Source organism: Lemur catta, chromosome 2, assembly GCF_020740605.2.
Source record: "Lemur catta isolate mLemCat1 chromosome 2, mLemCat1.pri, whole genome shotgun sequence".
NCBI lineage: Eukaryota > Metazoa > Chordata > Mammalia > Primates > Lemuridae > Lemur > Lemur catta.
This window is the reverse complement of record NC_059129.1, coordinates 35,980,492-35,998,647: the sequence shown is the minus strand read 5'-3', so window position 1 is coordinate 35,998,647 and position 18,156 is coordinate 35,980,492. Positions and strand designations below refer to the sequence as shown.

At 52.9% G+C, this 18,156-nt stretch overlaps 3 non-coding genes and 4 pseudogenes across 3 annotated transcripts; all 7 read left to right on the top strand.

The window, feature by feature from the left end:
* The first annotated feature begins 494 nt into the window (after positions 1 to 494).
* LOC123633511 lies at positions 495 to 626 on the top strand (annotated as a pseudogene).
* Positions 627 to 4,085: 3,459 nt separating this feature from the next.
* Positions 4,086 to 4,204, top strand: LOC123633794. The gene has a single exon (XR_006733795.1). It is a non-coding gene; the product is annotated as a 5S ribosomal RNA (ribosomal RNA).
* A 1,175-nt stretch (positions 4,205 to 5,379) lies between these two features.
* On the top strand, positions 5,380 to 5,511 carry LOC123633509 (annotated as a pseudogene).
* Positions 5,512 to 8,970: 3,459 nt separating this feature from the next.
* LOC123633677 lies at positions 8,971 to 9,089 on the top strand. The gene has a single exon (XR_006733703.1). It is a non-coding gene; the product is annotated as a 5S ribosomal RNA (ribosomal RNA).
* A 1,175-nt stretch (positions 9,090 to 10,264) lies between these two features.
* On the top strand, positions 10,265 to 10,396 carry LOC123633508 (annotated as a pseudogene).
* Positions 10,397 to 13,855: 3,459 nt separating this feature from the next.
* Positions 13,856 to 13,974, top strand: LOC123633572. Its single transcript, XR_006733620.1, has one exon. It is a non-coding gene; the product is annotated as a 5S ribosomal RNA (ribosomal RNA).
* A 1,175-nt stretch (positions 13,975 to 15,149) lies between these two features.
* Positions 15,150 to 15,281, top strand: LOC123633507 (annotated as a pseudogene).
* Positions 15,282 to 18,156: the final 2,875 nt, after the last annotated feature.

Here is an 18,156-nt window from a genome sequence, read left to right as displayed (position 1 = left end):
GGGCCTGCTGCCACACGCAGGCCCTGACGGGAATCGGGGCAGAACGGTCCTCCCCAGACGGGGGTGGGGTGGCGCGGTGGGGGGGACACTGCACGTCTTCAGGACCTCCGGGTGAAGGACCAGCGGCAGCCACGGCCCTGCCTCCTTGTCCTGGCCCTGCCCGCAAGCCCCTCCCCGCCGTGCCCTGGCGCGAGGCGGCGGAGGGCCCTCTCGCGCGCACTCTCGGGCTCTGGCCCTCCGCCCCCACGCGTGGAAGTCTGTCCCTGCGCGCGTGCCCGTGGGTCTGCTCCTTGGGATGTGCGACGGCGGTGCGTCCGCGGTTCGGGTGGGGCAGGGGGGTGCGCGCGAGACCCGTCAGGCTCCGCCTGCGCCCGCCCCCCCATAGGGGCAGGTGGGCTAGCGAAGGGCCAGGGCGGCGGGAGGGACCCGACTGGGCAGGGAGGGACGCGTAGCAGCAGCTCGGCCTCTTGAGGCGTCCGGGGGCGGCCGCCGGCCTCTGTGGCCATACCACCCCGAACGCAACGCGCCCGCCCGCCCGATTCCCTCTGATCTCGGGAGCTAAGCAGGGTCGGGCCCGGTTAGTACTTGCATGGGAGACCGCCTGGGAATACCGGGTGCCCTAGGCTTTTTGCTGTGCCTCTTTTTCTGTCCCACCCCCCTGGGCTGGAAACGGGGGGGGGGTGGGGTGGGGTGGCCCGGGGCCCCTCCGCCCTCCGCGCCCGCCCCGGCTCCCGCCCCCGGCCGGCCCGGACCCTGTCCCGTGGCCCCTGGAGAGAGGGTCAGGTTTGACATGTGGAGGCTCAGTCCCCGAGGCTGTCGCCCCTCAGACACCTGCCGCAGGTCCGGGCCTCCGGAACTTCTGACGGACCGGCTCTGAATTCAGGACAAATTCTAAGGTTGTCCAAGTAGACGACCACGTTACCCTATGAGAGGAGAAATTTGATCCTATCCATATATGCAGAAGAATAGAATCTGAACAGTTGGCCATTCGTTCACGATAAAATAATTTAAGAATCCAGAAGAGAAGACATCTAGAAACTCTTTTCAAAAGTCTAAATCCTTAGAAAATAGTCTTAAGGATTCAGAAGTAAAAACATTCTTTGGAAAGTCACGAGCAAGACCAGGGTGTTGATAATGAGATTCTTCTGGTCAATACTGCAACAGACGCTCTAAAATACACACTAAAACAAGGGAAAACACTAATAATAGGTGGGAAAGGAAAAATCACCTTGTTCATTGTCCTCACCTCCTACGGTTCTCAAAATACACTGTTTGCCCCTAGGCATGGGAGACCTGTAGAAAGCCTAGGTGAGTCCCGCAAGACAGCTCTACATGAAATCAACGTTCAATCGATAGTTTCGATATTTCTTATTTCCTAGCAAATACACAATAATGAATGCAATTTTTAAAAAGGATCACAGTCAAAGTCACAGAGAATCTACACAGCACCTACGGGAAAAACGTGCCAACTTAGATGGAAAACTTAGTAACAAACATAAATGATGGCCCAAATCGATGGAGAGGCTATACTGTATTCCTCGATAGATGGACACAGAGCCCCCAAACTAATCATTTCCCCCAAATTAATAAATAATCAAATTTAAACAGGGTTTATAACTAGAAACTTACAATCTGTTTCTTTCTCCTTTTCTTTTAATTAGGGAAATGGACATGTTGAAGAAGAATAATAATAATATTATTATTATTATTAGATTAAATCGAGTTAACTGTACCAACACTCTACCACTCACCTTATAAAACTGGGAGTTTATTCATAGGTCGCAAGCCGCTGTGTATCTTTTCCTGAAGGCATGCAACCAAAGAAACACTTCTCCCCAACAAATCCCATCTCGACTGTCAGCATTTTGCTTGCTTTTCCTTTTAAAGTTTTTGCTCTCTGTTATATGACTGTCTCATTGAGGTAGTTTGTTATTTTCACAGTTTATATAATACGTGTGGAACCATTGTGGATGCATTCTGGGTAACTTGTGTGCCAGGGGAAACCTTCTGTTTGGGGAATACTCCTTGCTGACACAGGAAGCTGCAGTTCATCAGCACTGCTATAGAATGGCACTGCACGAAGCAATCGAAATATCTTTATCCGATCTTTGACTAGGTCCGTGTACACAGGGCTCCCGTGAGTATTACCCTAGACGATTCCTGGTCACACGTGCCCTATCTTCTCTCTGGTACGTGCTCCTCAGAGAATACGCTTGCTCCTGAATGACGCCAGTGTGGATTCATATCCATTTATGCTACATTGTTTTCCAAATGGTTCTATCACTTCACCTCCCGTATCAGCAGGGTGTGGGTAAGAGTTTTCCTCCCAGCCAACACAGCGATCGGTTTTTTAAGTTTCCTCAATCTGGTGAGTTTGAAACTACACCTTGCTTCATTGTTTATTTCCTATTTCCCTGATTAATAGTGAGGATACAGTGCCAAATGCGTATGAAGCATATTACACATAGATATTCTGTAATAGTAATATCTTGCCAAGTATATGCGCTACAGATGCCTTGTCCTGTTTGCGGCTTGTTTTTTACCCTCTTCGTGGTATCTTTTGACACCTTTTATTATGGGAAATTTGAAATAGAAACAAAAACAGACAGAATAGTAGAATACATACTCACTACCCTGACTCAAGAAATCACCAACCCTTGGCCAGCCAGATCTTGTTTCTTTTATACCCCTCCTACCTTAAGTTCATGATCCCCTTAGTAATATCCCTCCATCGATAAAGGGTCAATATGTTTCTATCAAAGGTGGAGGCTTTCTTTCCTTTTTCAGTGTAATCACAGCCACATTATTCCATCTAAACATTTAACCGTATTAGAGATAACAGCAAGTACTCGATGTCTGCGTTTCCCTGAGACACATACACTCACTTCAGTTTCTTTGAATCCAGTGCAAATACAGTGCATACATGGTGATGGGTTGAGATGTCTTTTGAAAGAGTGTCCACACATCCCAACTAGTTGGGGGCGGCCCCGGCTGTCACCATTTCCCTTTGTTTCCTACCGCTGTCCACAGTGACCCGAGTCAGTTTTGCCGCTGTGAGGGGTGTAATCGTGGATTTAAGCATATTTAATGTGTTTCGATATCTTGCAATTATTATACTTACTGGTGATCAGACTGTCCTGTGTTTGGCAAACGGGAGTCTACTCATTCTGGTTCCTGTGTCTTTTGACGTGACCCTCGTCCTGTTGGATGTCATAGCATCCACGCTTCCCAGCATAAGAAGCGTCCATTTCCCGCCCCAGACTTGAAGTCAGCCTATGTCTCCAGTAGGTCTTAGGACCGTTTAATAACAATGGTTTGTGGAGACCACGACCTAGATGCTGGTGAAATGCACTGCTGTTGAGTTTGCACCTATTTCTCAGCACTTTCCATGGGAAACAACTAAAAACTAAACAATAAAATAGAATTAGATTAAAAAACTAAAGAAAAATACATTGAGCTTACACTGAGAATCCAAATGGAAACTGAGAAATTAGAGGCTTTTTACTCTATACTTTATCGATTTCACCTCTTTCTCTCACACCCAAATTCCCAGTTCTCAAAGACACCCACAGCATTCGCTCTTTGCGTGATGCCACAGAATAATCGTATCCATTCACCGTATCACCGTGGACTACTTGCTACTGCGCCAAGGAGGAAAGGCGAGGAAGGAACTTTCTACTTTCCTGGCTCCACTGTGACAATCTAAGAGCTGCTGTCAGCCGAAGCCAGTCTGCTCATGTCCGGGGAGCTCGGAGCCATGTCCCACTCCTTTGGAATATTTCCCTGAGCCTTCATGTGGGCTCCTGCCGTCTGTAGAATCTGACAAGTCACACGTTGTCCTCCCGTTTGTGTCCTCCGTGCTTTGAAGAGACGTCCTATTGGTCTTTGATTTTTGCTGTCATTTGTATATGTGTCTGCGGCAAAGTGTTGCTTCTGTGCTGTGTAGCAGCTGCCGAGCAAGGCTTTGAAGGCTACGGGGCTGCAGGACGGCGCGGGGGTGTCGGGGGTGGGGGTCGGGGCGCTGGGCCCGGAGGGCCACGTCGCAGCAGCTCGGCCTCTTGAGGCGTCCGGGGCCAGCCGCCGCCGTCTACGGCCATACCACCCTGAACGCGCCCGATCTCGTCTGATCTCGGAAGCTAAGCAGGGTCGGGCCTGGTTAGTACTTGGATGGGAGACCGCCTGGGAATACCGGGTGCTGTAGGCTTTTGCCTCTTCTTTTGTCCCGCCCGCCGGCCCGTGGGGGGTCGGGGGGGTGGGGGGCCCCCCGCGCTCCGCGCCCGCCCCCCCTTTCGCGCTCGGCCCCCGGCCCCCCGGCGCGGCCCGCTGCCCCCGCCCGGGCCTTCCTCCCCTCTCCCCCGCTGCAGCAGCACCGCCAGGCGGCGGCGGCGGCGGCAGCAGCAGAGCGTCCCAGCCCTTCCGTTCGGCCGGCAGCCGAGCCCCAGCCCTGGGCCCCACACGGGGCCGGGCCGGGCGGCGGGATCCCTAAGTGCCGCTGGGTCTCTTCTCCGGCCCCGCCCCGCACTCCGGGACATCCCCTGCACCCGGCGCGGGACAGCCCACGGCGGCAAACCGTGCCCTGGGCCCCCGGACCCCCAGCCCACCGTGGACTTCCTCTCCGCCGCACACCCGGGCCTCGGGCCCGGGCCTCACGCCGGGCGGGCTCCTCGCCGCCGCCGGGGCTCCGGAGAGACACACCGGCGCACCGCACAGGGCAAGTCGCCGGCCACCCGGGCAGAGAGGACACACGCGGAGCACTCCCACCCAAACCCAAACGACCCACCGGCCCCCCGACCCGTGGCAACCCACCCCAAACCCCACCCCACGGTGCAACAGGATAGCCGGCTCTGGCCCCACCGCCCCCCGCCCCCGGCCCCGCCCCCGCGCGGGGCCTGCTGCCACACGCAGGCCCTGACGGGAATCGGGGCAGAACGGTCCTCCCCAGACGGGGGTGGGGTGGCGCGGTGGGGGGGACACTGCACGTCTTCAGGACCTCCGGGTGAAGGACCAGCGGCAGCCACGGCCCTGCCTCCTTGTCCTGGCCCTGCCCGCAAGCCCCTCCCCGCCGTGCCCTGGCGCGAGGCGGCGGAGGGCCCTCTCGCGCGCACTCTCGGGCTCTGGCCCTCCGCCCCCACGCGTGGAAGTCTGTCCCTGCGCGCGTGCCCGTGGGTCTGCTCCTTGGGATGTGCGACGGCGGTGCGTCCGCGGTTCGGGTGGGGCAGGGGGGTGCGCGCGAGACCCGTCAGGCTCCGCCTGCGCCCGCCCCCCCATAGGGGCAGGTGGGCTAGCGAAGGGCCAGGGCGGCGGGAGGGACCCGACTGGGCAGGGAGGGACGCGTAGCAGCAGCTCGGCCTCTTGAGGCGTCCGGGGGCGGCCGCCGGCCTCTGTGGCCATACCACCCCGAACGCAACGCGCCCGCCCGCCCGATTCCCTCTGATCTCGGGAGCTAAGCAGGGTCGGGCCCGGTTAGTACTTGCATGGGAGACCGCCTGGGAATACCGGGTGCCCTAGGCTTTTTGCTGTGCCTCTTTTTCTGTCCCACCCCCCTGGGCTGGAAACGGGGGGGGGGTGGGGTGGGGTGGCCCGGGGCCCCTCCGCCCTCCGCGCCCGCCCCGGCTCCCGCCCCCGGCCGGCCCGGACCCTGTCCCGTGGCCCCTGGAGAGAGGGTCAGGTTTGACATGTGGAGGCTCAGTCCCCGAGGCTGTCGCCCCTCAGACACCTGCCGCAGGTCCGGGCCTCCGGAACTTCTGACGGACCGGCTCTGAATTCAGGACAAATTCTAAGGTTGTCCAAGTAGACGACCACGTTACCCTATGAGAGGAGAAATTTGATCCTATCCATATATGCAGAAGAATAGAATCTGAACAGTTGGCCATTCGTTCACGATAAAATAATTTAAGAATCCAGAAGAGAAGACATCTAGAAACTCTTTTCAAAAGTCTAAATCCTTAGAAAATAGTCTTAAGGATTCAGAAGTAAAAACATTCTTTGGAAAGTCACGAGCAAGACCAGGGTGTTGATAATGAGATTCTTCTGGTCAATACTGCAACAGACGCTCTAAAATACACACTAAAACAAGGGAAAACACTAATAATAGGTGGGAAAGGAAAAATCACCTTGTTCATTGTCCTCACCTCCTACGGTTCTCAAAATACACTGTTTGCCCCTAGGCATGGGAGACCTGTAGAAAGCCTAGGTGAGTCCCGCAAGACAGCTCTACATGAAATCAACGTTCAATCGATAGTTTCGATATTTCTTATTTCCTAGCAAATACACAATAATGAATGCAATTTTTAAAAAGGATCACAGTCAAAGTCACAGAGAATCTACACAGCACCTACGGGAAAAACGTGCCAACTTAGATGGAAAACTTAGTAACAAACATAAATGATGGCCCAAATCGATGGAGAGGCTATACTGTATTCCTCGATAGATGGACACAGAGCCCCCAAACTAATCATTTCCCCCAAATTAATAAATAATCAAATTTAAACAGGGTTTATAACTAGAAACTTACAATCTGTTTCTTTCTCCTTTTCTTTTAATTAGGGAAATGGACATGTTGAAGAAGAATAATAATAATATTATTATTATTATTAGATTAAATCGAGTTAACTGTACCAACACTCTACCACTCACCTTATAAAACTGGGAGTTTATTCATAGGTCGCAAGCCGCTGTGTATCTTTTCCTGAAGGCATGCAACCAAAGAAACACTTCTCCCCAACAAATCCCATCTCGACTGTCAGCATTTTGCTTGCTTTTCCTTTTAAAGTTTTTGCTCTCTGTTATATGACTGTCTCATTGAGGTAGTTTGTTATTTTCACAGTTTATATAATACGTGTGGAACCATTGTGGATGCATTCTGGGTAACTTGTGTGCCAGGGGAAACCTTCTGTTTGGGGAATACTCCTTGCTGACACAGGAAGCTGCAGTTCATCAGCACTGCTATAGAATGGCACTGCACGAAGCAATCGAAATATCTTTATCCGATCTTTGACTAGGTCCGTGTACACAGGGCTCCCGTGAGTATTACCCTAGACGATTCCTGGTCACACGTGCCCTATCTTCTCTCTGGTACGTGCTCCTCAGAGAATACGCTTGCTCCTGAATGACGCCAGTGTGGATTCATATCCATTTATGCTACATTGTTTTCCAAATGGTTCTATCACTTCACCTCCCGTATCAGCAGGGTGTGGGTAAGAGTTTTCCTCCCAGCCAACACAGCGATCGGTTTTTTAAGTTTCCTCAATCTGGTGAGTTTGAAACTACACCTTGCTTCATTGTTTATTTCCTATTTCCCTGATTAATAGTGAGGATACAGTGCCAAATGCGTATGAAGCATATTACACATAGATATTCTGTAATAGTAATATCTTGCCAAGTATATGCGCTACAGATGCCTTGTCCTGTTTGCGGCTTGTTTTTTACCCTCTTCGTGGTATCTTTTGACACCTTTTATTATGGGAAATTTGAAATAGAAACAAAAACAGACAGAATAGTAGAATACATACTCACTACCCTGACTCAAGAAATCACCAACCCTTGGCCAGCCAGATCTTGTTTCTTTTATACCCCTCCTACCTTAAGTTCATGATCCCCTTAGTAATATCCCTCCATCGATAAAGGGTCAATATGTTTCTATCAAAGGTGGAGGCTTTCTTTCCTTTTTCAGTGTAATCACAGCCACATTATTCCATCTAAACATTTAACCGTATTAGAGATAACAGCAAGTACTCGATGTCTGCGTTTCCCTGAGACACATACACTCACTTCAGTTTCTTTGAATCCAGTGCAAATACAGTGCATACATGGTGATGGGTTGAGATGTCTTTTGAAAGAGTGTCCACACATCCCAACTAGTTGGGGGCGGCCCCGGCTGTCACCATTTCCCTTTGTTTCCTACCGCTGTCCACAGTGACCCGAGTCAGTTTTGCCGCTGTGAGGGGTGTAATCGTGGATTTAAGCATATTTAATGTGTTTCGATATCTTGCAATTATTATACTTACTGGTGATCAGACTGTCCTGTGTTTGGCAAACGGGAGTCTACTCATTCTGGTTCCTGTGTCTTTTGACGTGACCCTCGTCCTGTTGGATGTCATAGCATCCACGCTTCCCAGCATAAGAAGCGTCCATTTCCCGCCCCAGACTTGAAGTCAGCCTATGTCTCCAGTAGGTCTTAGGACCGTTTAATAACAATGGTTTGTGGAGACCACGACCTAGATGCTGGTGAAATGCACTGCTGTTGAGTTTGCACCTATTTCTCAGCACTTTCCATGGGAAACAACTAAAAACTAAACAATAAAATAGAATTAGATTAAAAAACTAAAGAAAAATACATTGAGCTTACACTGAGAATCCAAATGGAAACTGAGAAATTAGAGGCTTTTTACTCTATACTTTATCGATTTCACCTCTTTCTCTCACACCCAAATTCCCAGTTCTCAAAGACACCCACAGCATTCGCTCTTTGCGTGATGCCACAGAATAATCGTATCCATTCACCGTATCACCGTGGACTACTTGCTACTGCGCCAAGGAGGAAAGGCGAGGAAGGAACTTTCTACTTTCCTGGCTCCACTGTGACAATCTAAGAGCTGCTGTCAGCCGAAGCCAGTCTGCTCATGTCCGGGGAGCTCGGAGCCATGTCCCACTCCTTTGGAATATTTCCCTGAGCCTTCATGTGGGCTCCTGCCGTCTGTAGAATCTGACAAGTCACACGTTGTCCTCCCGTTTGTGTCCTCCGTGCTTTGAAGAGACGTCCTATTGGTCTTTGATTTTTGCTGTCATTTGTATATGTGTCTGCGGCAAAGTGTTGCTTCTGTGCTGTGTAGCAGCTGCCGAGCAAGGCTTTGAAGGCTACGGGGCTGCAGGACGGCGCGGGGGTGTCGGGGGTGGGGGTCGGGGCGCTGGGCCCGGAGGGCCACGTCGCAGCAGCTCGGCCTCTTGAGGCGTCCGGGGCCAGCCGCCGCCGTCTACGGCCATACCACCCTGAACGCGCCCGATCTCGTCTGATCTCGGAAGCTAAGCAGGGTCGGGCCTGGTTAGTACTTGGATGGGAGACCGCCTGGGAATACCGGGTGCTGTAGGCTTTTGCCTCTTCTTTTGTCCCGCCCGCCGGCCCGTGGGGGGTCGGGGGGGTGGGGGGCCCCCCGCGCTCCGCGCCCGCCCCCCCTTTCGCGCTCGGCCCCCGGCCCCCCGGCGCGGCCCGCTGCCCCCGCCCGGGCCTTCCTCCCCTCTCCCCCGCTGCAGCAGCACCGCCAGGCGGCGGCGGCGGCGGCAGCAGCAGAGCGTCCCAGCCCTTCCGTTCGGCCGGCAGCCGAGCCCCAGCCCTGGGCCCCACACGGGGCCGGGCCGGGCGGCGGGATCCCTAAGTGCCGCTGGGTCTCTTCTCCGGCCCCGCCCCGCACTCCGGGACATCCCCTGCACCCGGCGCGGGACAGCCCACGGCGGCAAACCGTGCCCTGGGCCCCCGGACCCCCAGCCCACCGTGGACTTCCTCTCCGCCGCACACCCGGGCCTCGGGCCCGGGCCTCACGCCGGGCGGGCTCCTCGCCGCCGCCGGGGCTCCGGAGAGACACACCGGCGCACCGCACAGGGCAAGTCGCCGGCCACCCGGGCAGAGAGGACACACGCGGAGCACTCCCACCCAAACCCAAACGACCCACCGGCCCCCCGACCCGTGGCAACCCACCCCAAACCCCACCCCACGGTGCAACAGGATAGCCGGCTCTGGCCCCACCGCCCCCCGCCCCCGGCCCCGCCCCCGCGCGGGGCCTGCTGCCACACGCAGGCCCTGACGGGAATCGGGGCAGAACGGTCCTCCCCAGACGGGGGTGGGGTGGCGCGGTGGGGGGGACACTGCACGTCTTCAGGACCTCCGGGTGAAGGACCAGCGGCAGCCACGGCCCTGCCTCCTTGTCCTGGCCCTGCCCGCAAGCCCCTCCCCGCCGTGCCCTGGCGCGAGGCGGCGGAGGGCCCTCTCGCGCGCACTCTCGGGCTCTGGCCCTCCGCCCCCACGCGTGGAAGTCTGTCCCTGCGCGCGTGCCCGTGGGTCTGCTCCTTGGGATGTGCGACGGCGGTGCGTCCGCGGTTCGGGTGGGGCAGGGGGGTGCGCGCGAGACCCGTCAGGCTCCGCCTGCGCCCGCCCCCCCATAGGGGCAGGTGGGCTAGCGAAGGGCCAGGGCGGCGGGAGGGACCCGACTGGGCAGGGAGGGACGCGTAGCAGCAGCTCGGCCTCTTGAGGCGTCCGGGGGCGGCCGCCGGCCTCTGTGGCCATACCACCCCGAACGCAACGCGCCCGCCCGCCCGATTCCCTCTGATCTCGGGAGCTAAGCAGGGTCGGGCCCGGTTAGTACTTGCATGGGAGACCGCCTGGGAATACCGGGTGCCCTAGGCTTTTTGCTGTGCCTCTTTTTCTGTCCCACCCCCCTGGGCTGGAAACGGGGGGGGGGTGGGGTGGGGTGGCCCGGGGCCCCTCCGCCCTCCGCGCCCGCCCCGGCTCCCGCCCCCGGCCGGCCCGGACCCTGTCCCGTGGCCCCTGGAGAGAGGGTCAGGTTTGACATGTGGAGGCTCAGTCCCCGAGGCTGTCGCCCCTCAGACACCTGCCGCAGGTCCGGGCCTCCGGAACTTCTGACGGACCGGCTCTGAATTCAGGACAAATTCTAAGGTTGTCCAAGTAGACGACCACGTTACCCTATGAGAGGAGAAATTTGATCCTATCCATATATGCAGAAGAATAGAATCTGAACAGTTGGCCATTCGTTCACGATAAAATAATTTAAGAATCCAGAAGAGAAGACATCTAGAAACTCTTTTCAAAAGTCTAAATCCTTAGAAAATAGTCTTAAGGATTCAGAAGTAAAAACATTCTTTGGAAAGTCACGAGCAAGACCAGGGTGTTGATAATGAGATTCTTCTGGTCAATACTGCAACAGACGCTCTAAAATACACACTAAAACAAGGGAAAACACTAATAATAGGTGGGAAAGGAAAAATCACCTTGTTCATTGTCCTCACCTCCTACGGTTCTCAAAATACACTGTTTGCCCCTAGGCATGGGAGACCTGTAGAAAGCCTAGGTGAGTCCCGCAAGACAGCTCTACATGAAATCAACGTTCAATCGATAGTTTCGATATTTCTTATTTCCTAGCAAATACACAATAATGAATGCAATTTTTAAAAAGGATCACAGTCAAAGTCACAGAGAATCTACACAGCACCTACGGGAAAAACGTGCCAACTTAGATGGAAAACTTAGTAACAAACATAAATGATGGCCCAAATCGATGGAGAGGCTATACTGTATTCCTCGATAGATGGACACAGAGCCCCCAAACTAATCATTTCCCCCAAATTAATAAATAATCAAATTTAAACAGGGTTTATAACTAGAAACTTACAATCTGTTTCTTTCTCCTTTTCTTTTAATTAGGGAAATGGACATGTTGAAGAAGAATAATAATAATATTATTATTATTATTAGATTAAATCGAGTTAACTGTACCAACACTCTACCACTCACCTTATAAAACTGGGAGTTTATTCATAGGTCGCAAGCCGCTGTGTATCTTTTCCTGAAGGCATGCAACCAAAGAAACACTTCTCCCCAACAAATCCCATCTCGACTGTCAGCATTTTGCTTGCTTTTCCTTTTAAAGTTTTTGCTCTCTGTTATATGACTGTCTCATTGAGGTAGTTTGTTATTTTCACAGTTTATATAATACGTGTGGAACCATTGTGGATGCATTCTGGGTAACTTGTGTGCCAGGGGAAACCTTCTGTTTGGGGAATACTCCTTGCTGACACAGGAAGCTGCAGTTCATCAGCACTGCTATAGAATGGCACTGCACGAAGCAATCGAAATATCTTTATCCGATCTTTGACTAGGTCCGTGTACACAGGGCTCCCGTGAGTATTACCCTAGACGATTCCTGGTCACACGTGCCCTATCTTCTCTCTGGTACGTGCTCCTCAGAGAATACGCTTGCTCCTGAATGACGCCAGTGTGGATTCATATCCATTTATGCTACATTGTTTTCCAAATGGTTCTATCACTTCACCTCCCGTATCAGCAGGGTGTGGGTAAGAGTTTTCCTCCCAGCCAACACAGCGATCGGTTTTTTAAGTTTCCTCAATCTGGTGAGTTTGAAACTACACCTTGCTTCATTGTTTATTTCCTATTTCCCTGATTAATAGTGAGGATACAGTGCCAAATGCGTATGAAGCATATTACACATAGATATTCTGTAATAGTAATATCTTGCCAAGTATATGCGCTACAGATGCCTTGTCCTGTTTGCGGCTTGTTTTTTACCCTCTTCGTGGTATCTTTTGACACCTTTTATTATGGGAAATTTGAAATAGAAACAAAAACAGACAGAATAGTAGAATACATACTCACTACCCTGACTCAAGAAATCACCAACCCTTGGCCAGCCAGATCTTGTTTCTTTTATACCCCTCCTACCTTAAGTTCATGATCCCCTTAGTAATATCCCTCCATCGATAAAGGGTCAATATGTTTCTATCAAAGGTGGAGGCTTTCTTTCCTTTTTCAGTGTAATCACAGCCACATTATTCCATCTAAACATTTAACCGTATTAGAGATAACAGCAAGTACTCGATGTCTGCGTTTCCCTGAGACACATACACTCACTTCAGTTTCTTTGAATCCAGTGCAAATACAGTGCATACATGGTGATGGGTTGAGATGTCTTTTGAAAGAGTGTCCACACATCCCAACTAGTTGGGGGCGGCCCCGGCTGTCACCATTTCCCTTTGTTTCCTACCGCTGTCCACAGTGACCCGAGTCAGTTTTGCCGCTGTGAGGGGTGTAATCGTGGATTTAAGCATATTTAATGTGTTTCGATATCTTGCAATTATTATACTTACTGGTGATCAGACTGTCCTGTGTTTGGCAAACGGGAGTCTACTCATTCTGGTTCCTGTGTCTTTTGACGTGACCCTCGTCCTGTTGGATGTCATAGCATCCACGCTTCCCAGCATAAGAAGCGTCCATTTCCCGCCCCAGACTTGAAGTCAGCCTATGTCTCCAGTAGGTCTTAGGACCGTTTAATAACAATGGTTTGTGGAGACCACGACCTAGATGCTGGTGAAATGCACTGCTGTTGAGTTTGCACCTATTTCTCAGCACTTTCCATGGGAAACAACTAAAAACTAAACAATAAAATAGAATTAGATTAAAAAACTAAAGAAAAATACATTGAGCTTACACTGAGAATCCAAATGGAAACTGAGAAATTAGAGGCTTTTTACTCTATACTTTATCGATTTCACCTCTTTCTCTCACACCCAAATTCCCAGTTCTCAAAGACACCCACAGCATTCGCTCTTTGCGTGATGCCACAGAATAATCGTATCCATTCACCGTATCACCGTGGACTACTTGCTACTGCGCCAAGGAGGAAAGGCGAGGAAGGAACTTTCTACTTTCCTGGCTCCACTGTGACAATCTAAGAGCTGCTGTCAGCCGAAGCCAGTCTGCTCATGTCCGGGGAGCTCGGAGCCATGTCCCACTCCTTTGGAATATTTCCCTGAGCCTTCATGTGGGCTCCTGCCGTCTGTAGAATCTGACAAGTCACACGTTGTCCTCCCGTTTGTGTCCTCCGTGCTTTGAAGAGATGTCCTATTGGTCTTTGATTTTTGCTGTCATTTGTATATGTGTCTGCGGCAAAGTGTTGCTTCTGTGCTGTGTAGCAGCTGCCGAGCAAGGCTTTGAAGGCTACGGGGCTGCAGGACGGCGCGGGGGTGTCGGGGGTGGGGGTCGGGGCGCTGGGCCCGGAGGGCCACGTCGCAGCAGCTCGGCCTCTTGAGGCGTCCGGGGCCAGCCGCCGCCGTCTACGGCCATACCACCCTGAACGCGCCCGATCTCGTCTGATCTCGGAAGCTAAGCAGGGTCGGGCCTGGTTAGTACTTGGATGGGAGACCGCCTGGGAATACCGGGTGCTGTAGGCTTTTGCCTCTTCTTTTGTCCCGCCCGCCGGCCCGTGGGGGGTCGGGGGGGTGGGGGGCCCCCCGCGCTCCGCGCCCGCCCCCCCTTTCGCGCTCGGCCCCCGGCCCCCCGGCGCGGCCCGCTGCCCCCGCCCGGGCCTTCCTCCCCTCTCCCCCGCTGCAGCAGCACCGCCAGGCGGCGGCGGCGGCGGCAGCAGCAGAGCGTCCCAGCCCTTCCGTTCGGCCGGCAGCCGAGCCCCAGCCCTGGGCCCCACACGGGGCCGGGCCGGGCGGCGGGATCCCTAAGTGCCGCTGGGTCTCTTCTCCGGCCCCGCCCCGCACTCCGGGACATCCCCTGCACCCGGCGCGGGACAGCCCACGGCGGCAAACCGTGCCCTGGGCCCCCGGACCCCCAGCCCACCGTGGACTTCCTCTCCGCCGCACACCCGGGCCTCGGGCCCGGGCCTCACGCCGGGCGGGCTCCTCGCCGCCGCCGGGGCTCCGGAGAGACACACCGGCGCACCGCACAGGGCAAGTCGCCGGCCACCCGGGCAGAGAGGACACACGCGGAGCACTCCCACCCAAACCCAAACGACCCACCGGCCCCCCGACCCGTGGCAACCCACCCCAAACCCCACCCCACGGTGCAACAGGATAGCCGGCTCTGGCCCCACCGCCCCCCGCCCCCGGCCCCGCCCCCGCGCGGGGCCTGCTGCCACACGCAGGCCCTGACGGGAATCGGGGCAGAACGGTCCTCCCCAGACGGGGGTGGGGTGGCGCGGTGGGGGGGACACTGCACGTCTTCAGGACCTCCGGGTGAAGGACCAGCGGCAGCCACGGCCCTGCCTCCTTGTCCTGGCCCTGCCCGCAAGCCCCTCCCCGCCGTGCCCTGGCGCGAGGCGGCGGAGGGCCCTCTCGCGCGCACTCTCGGGCTCTGGCCCTCCGCCCCCACGCGTGGAAGTCTGTCCCTGCGCGCGTGCCCGTGGGTCTGCTCCTTGGGATGTGCGACGGCGGTGCGTCCGCGGTTCGGGTGGGGCAGGGGGGTGCGCGCGAGACCCGTCAGGCTCCGCCTGCGCCCGCCCCCCCATAGGGGCAGGTGGGCTAGCGAAGGGCCAGGGCGGCGGGAGGGACCCGACTGGGCAGGGAGGGACGCGTAGCAGCAGCTCGGCCTCTTGAGGCGTCCGGGGGCGGCCGCCGGCCTCTGTGGCCATACCACCCCGAACGCAACGCGCCCGCCCGCCCGATTCCCTCTGATCTCGGGAGCTAAGCAGGGTCGGGCCCGGTTAGTACTTGCATGGGAGACCGCCTGGGAATACCGGGTGCCCTAGGCTTTTTGCTGTGCCTCTTTTTCTGTCCCACCCCCCTGGGCTGGAAACGGGGGGGGGGTGGGGTGGGGTGGCCCGGGGCCCCTCCGCCCTCCGCGCCCGCCCCGGCTCCCGCCCCCGGCCGGCCCGGACCCTGTCCCGTGGCCCCTGGAGAGAGGGTCAGGTTTGACATGTGGAGGCTCAGTCCCCGAGGCTGTCGCCCCTCAGACACCTGCCGCAGGTCCGGGCCTCCGGAACTTCTGACGGACCGGCTCTGAATTCAGGACAAATTCTAAGGTTGTCCAAGTAGACGACCACGTTACCCTATGAGAGGAGAAATTTGATCCTATCCATATATGCAGAAGAATAGAATCTGAACAGTTGGCCATTCGTTCACGATAAAATAATTTAAGAATCCAGAAGAGAAGACATCTAGAAACTCTTTTCAAAAGTCTAAATCCTTAGAAAATAGTCTTAAGGATTCAGAAGTAAAAACATTCTTTGGAAAGTCACGAGCAAGACCAGGGTGTTGATAATGAGATTCTTCTGGTCAATACTGCAACAGACGCTCTAAAATACACACTAAAACAAGGGAAAACACTAATAATAGGTGGGAAAGGAAAAATCACCTTGTTCATTGTCCTCACCTCCTACGGTTCTCAAAATACACTGTTTGCCCCTAGGCATGGGAGACCTGTAGAAAGCCTAGGTGAGTCCCGCAAGACAGCTCTACATGAAATCAACGTTCAATCGATAGTTTCGATATTTCTTATTTCCTAGCAAATACACAATAATGAATGCAATTTTTAAAAAGGATCACAGTCAAAGTCACAGAGAATCTACACAGCACCTACGGGAAAAACGTGCCAACTTAGATGGAAAACTTAGTAACAAACATAAATGATGGCCCAAATCGATGGAGAGGCTATACTGTATTCCTCGATAGATGGACACAGAGCCCCCAAACTAATCATTTCCCCCAAATTAATAAATAATCAAATTTAAACAGGGTTTATAACTAGAAACTTACAATCTGTTTCTTTCTCCTTTTCTTTTAATTAGGGAAATGGACATGTTGAAGAAGAATAATAATAATATTATTATTATTATTAGATTAAATCGAGTTAACTGTACCAACACTCTACCACTCACCTTATAAAACTGGGAGTTTATTCATAGGTCGCAAGCCGCTGTGTATCTTTTCCTGAAGGCATGCAACCAAAGAAACACTTCTCCCCAACAAATCCCATCTCGACTGTCAGCATTTTGCTTGCTTTTCCTTTTAAAGTTTTTGCTCTCTGTTATATGACTGTCTCATTGAGGTAGTTTGTTATTTTCACAGTTTATATAATACGTGTGGAACCATTGTGGATGCATTCTGGGTAACTTGTGTGCCAGGGGAAACCTTCTGTTTGGGGAATACTCCTTGCTGACACAGGAAGCTGCAGTTCATCAGCACTGCTATAGAATGGCACTGCACGAAGCAATCGAAATATCTTTATCCGATCTTTGACTAGGTCCGTGTACACAGGGCTCCCGTGAGTATTACCCTAGACGATTCCTGGTCACACGTGCCCTATCTTCTCTCTGGTACGTGCTCCTCAGAGAATACGCTTGCTCCTGAATGACGCCAGTGTGGATTCATATCCATTTATGCTACATTGTTTTCCAAATGGTTCTATCACTTCACCTCCCGTATCAGCAGGGTGTGGGTAAGAGTTTTCCTCCCAGCCAACACAGCGATCGGTTTTTTAAGTTTCCTCAATCTGGTGAGTTTGAAACTACACCTTGCTTCATTGTTTATTTCCTATTTCCCTGATTAATAGTGAGGATACAGTGCCAAATGCGTATGAAGCATATTACACATAGATATTCTGTAATAGTAATATCTTGCCAAGTATATGCGCTACAGATGCCTTGTCCTGTTTGCGGCTTGTTTTTTACCCTCTTCGTGGTATCTTTTGACACCTTTTATTATGGGAAATTTGAAATAGAAACAAAAACAGACAGAATAGTAGAATACATACTCACTACCCTGACTCAAGAAATCACCAACCCTTGGCCAGCCAGATCTTGTTTCTTTTATACCCCTCCTACCTTAAGTTCATGATCCCCTTAGTAATATCCCTCCATCGATAAAGGGTCAATATGTTTCTATCAAAGGTGGAGGCTTTCTTTCCTTTTTCAGTGTAATCACAGCCACATTATTCCATCTAAACATTTAACCGTATTAGAGATAACAGCAAGTACTCGATGTCTGCGTTTCCCTGAGACACATACACTCACTTCAGTTTCTTTGAATCCAGTGCAAATACAGTGCATACATGGTGATGGGTTGAGATGTCTTTTGAAAGAGTGTCCACACATCCCAACTAGTTGGGGGCGGCCCCGGCTGTCACCATTTCCCTTTGTTTCCTACCGCTGTCCACAGTGACCCGAGTCAGTTTTGCCGCTGTGAGGGGTGTAATCGTGGATTTAAGCATATTTAATGTGTTTCGATATCTTGCAATTATTATACTTACTGGTGATCAGACTGTCCTGTGTTTGGCAAACGGGAGTCTACTCATTCTGGTTCCTGTGTCTTTTGACGTGACCCTCGTCCTGTTGGATGTCATAGCATCCACGCTTCCCAGCATAAGAAGCGTCCATTTCCCGCCCCAGACTTGAAGTCAGCCTATGTCTCCAGTAGGTCTTAGGACCGTTTAATAACAATGGTTTGTGGAGACCACGACCTAGATGCTGGTGAAATGCACTGCTGTTGAGTTTGCACCTATTTCTCAGCACTTTCCATGGGAAACAACTAAAAACTAAACAATAAAATAGAATTAGATTAAAAAACTAAAGAAAAATACATTGAGCTTACACTGAGAATCCAAATGGAAACTGAGAAATTAGAGGCTTT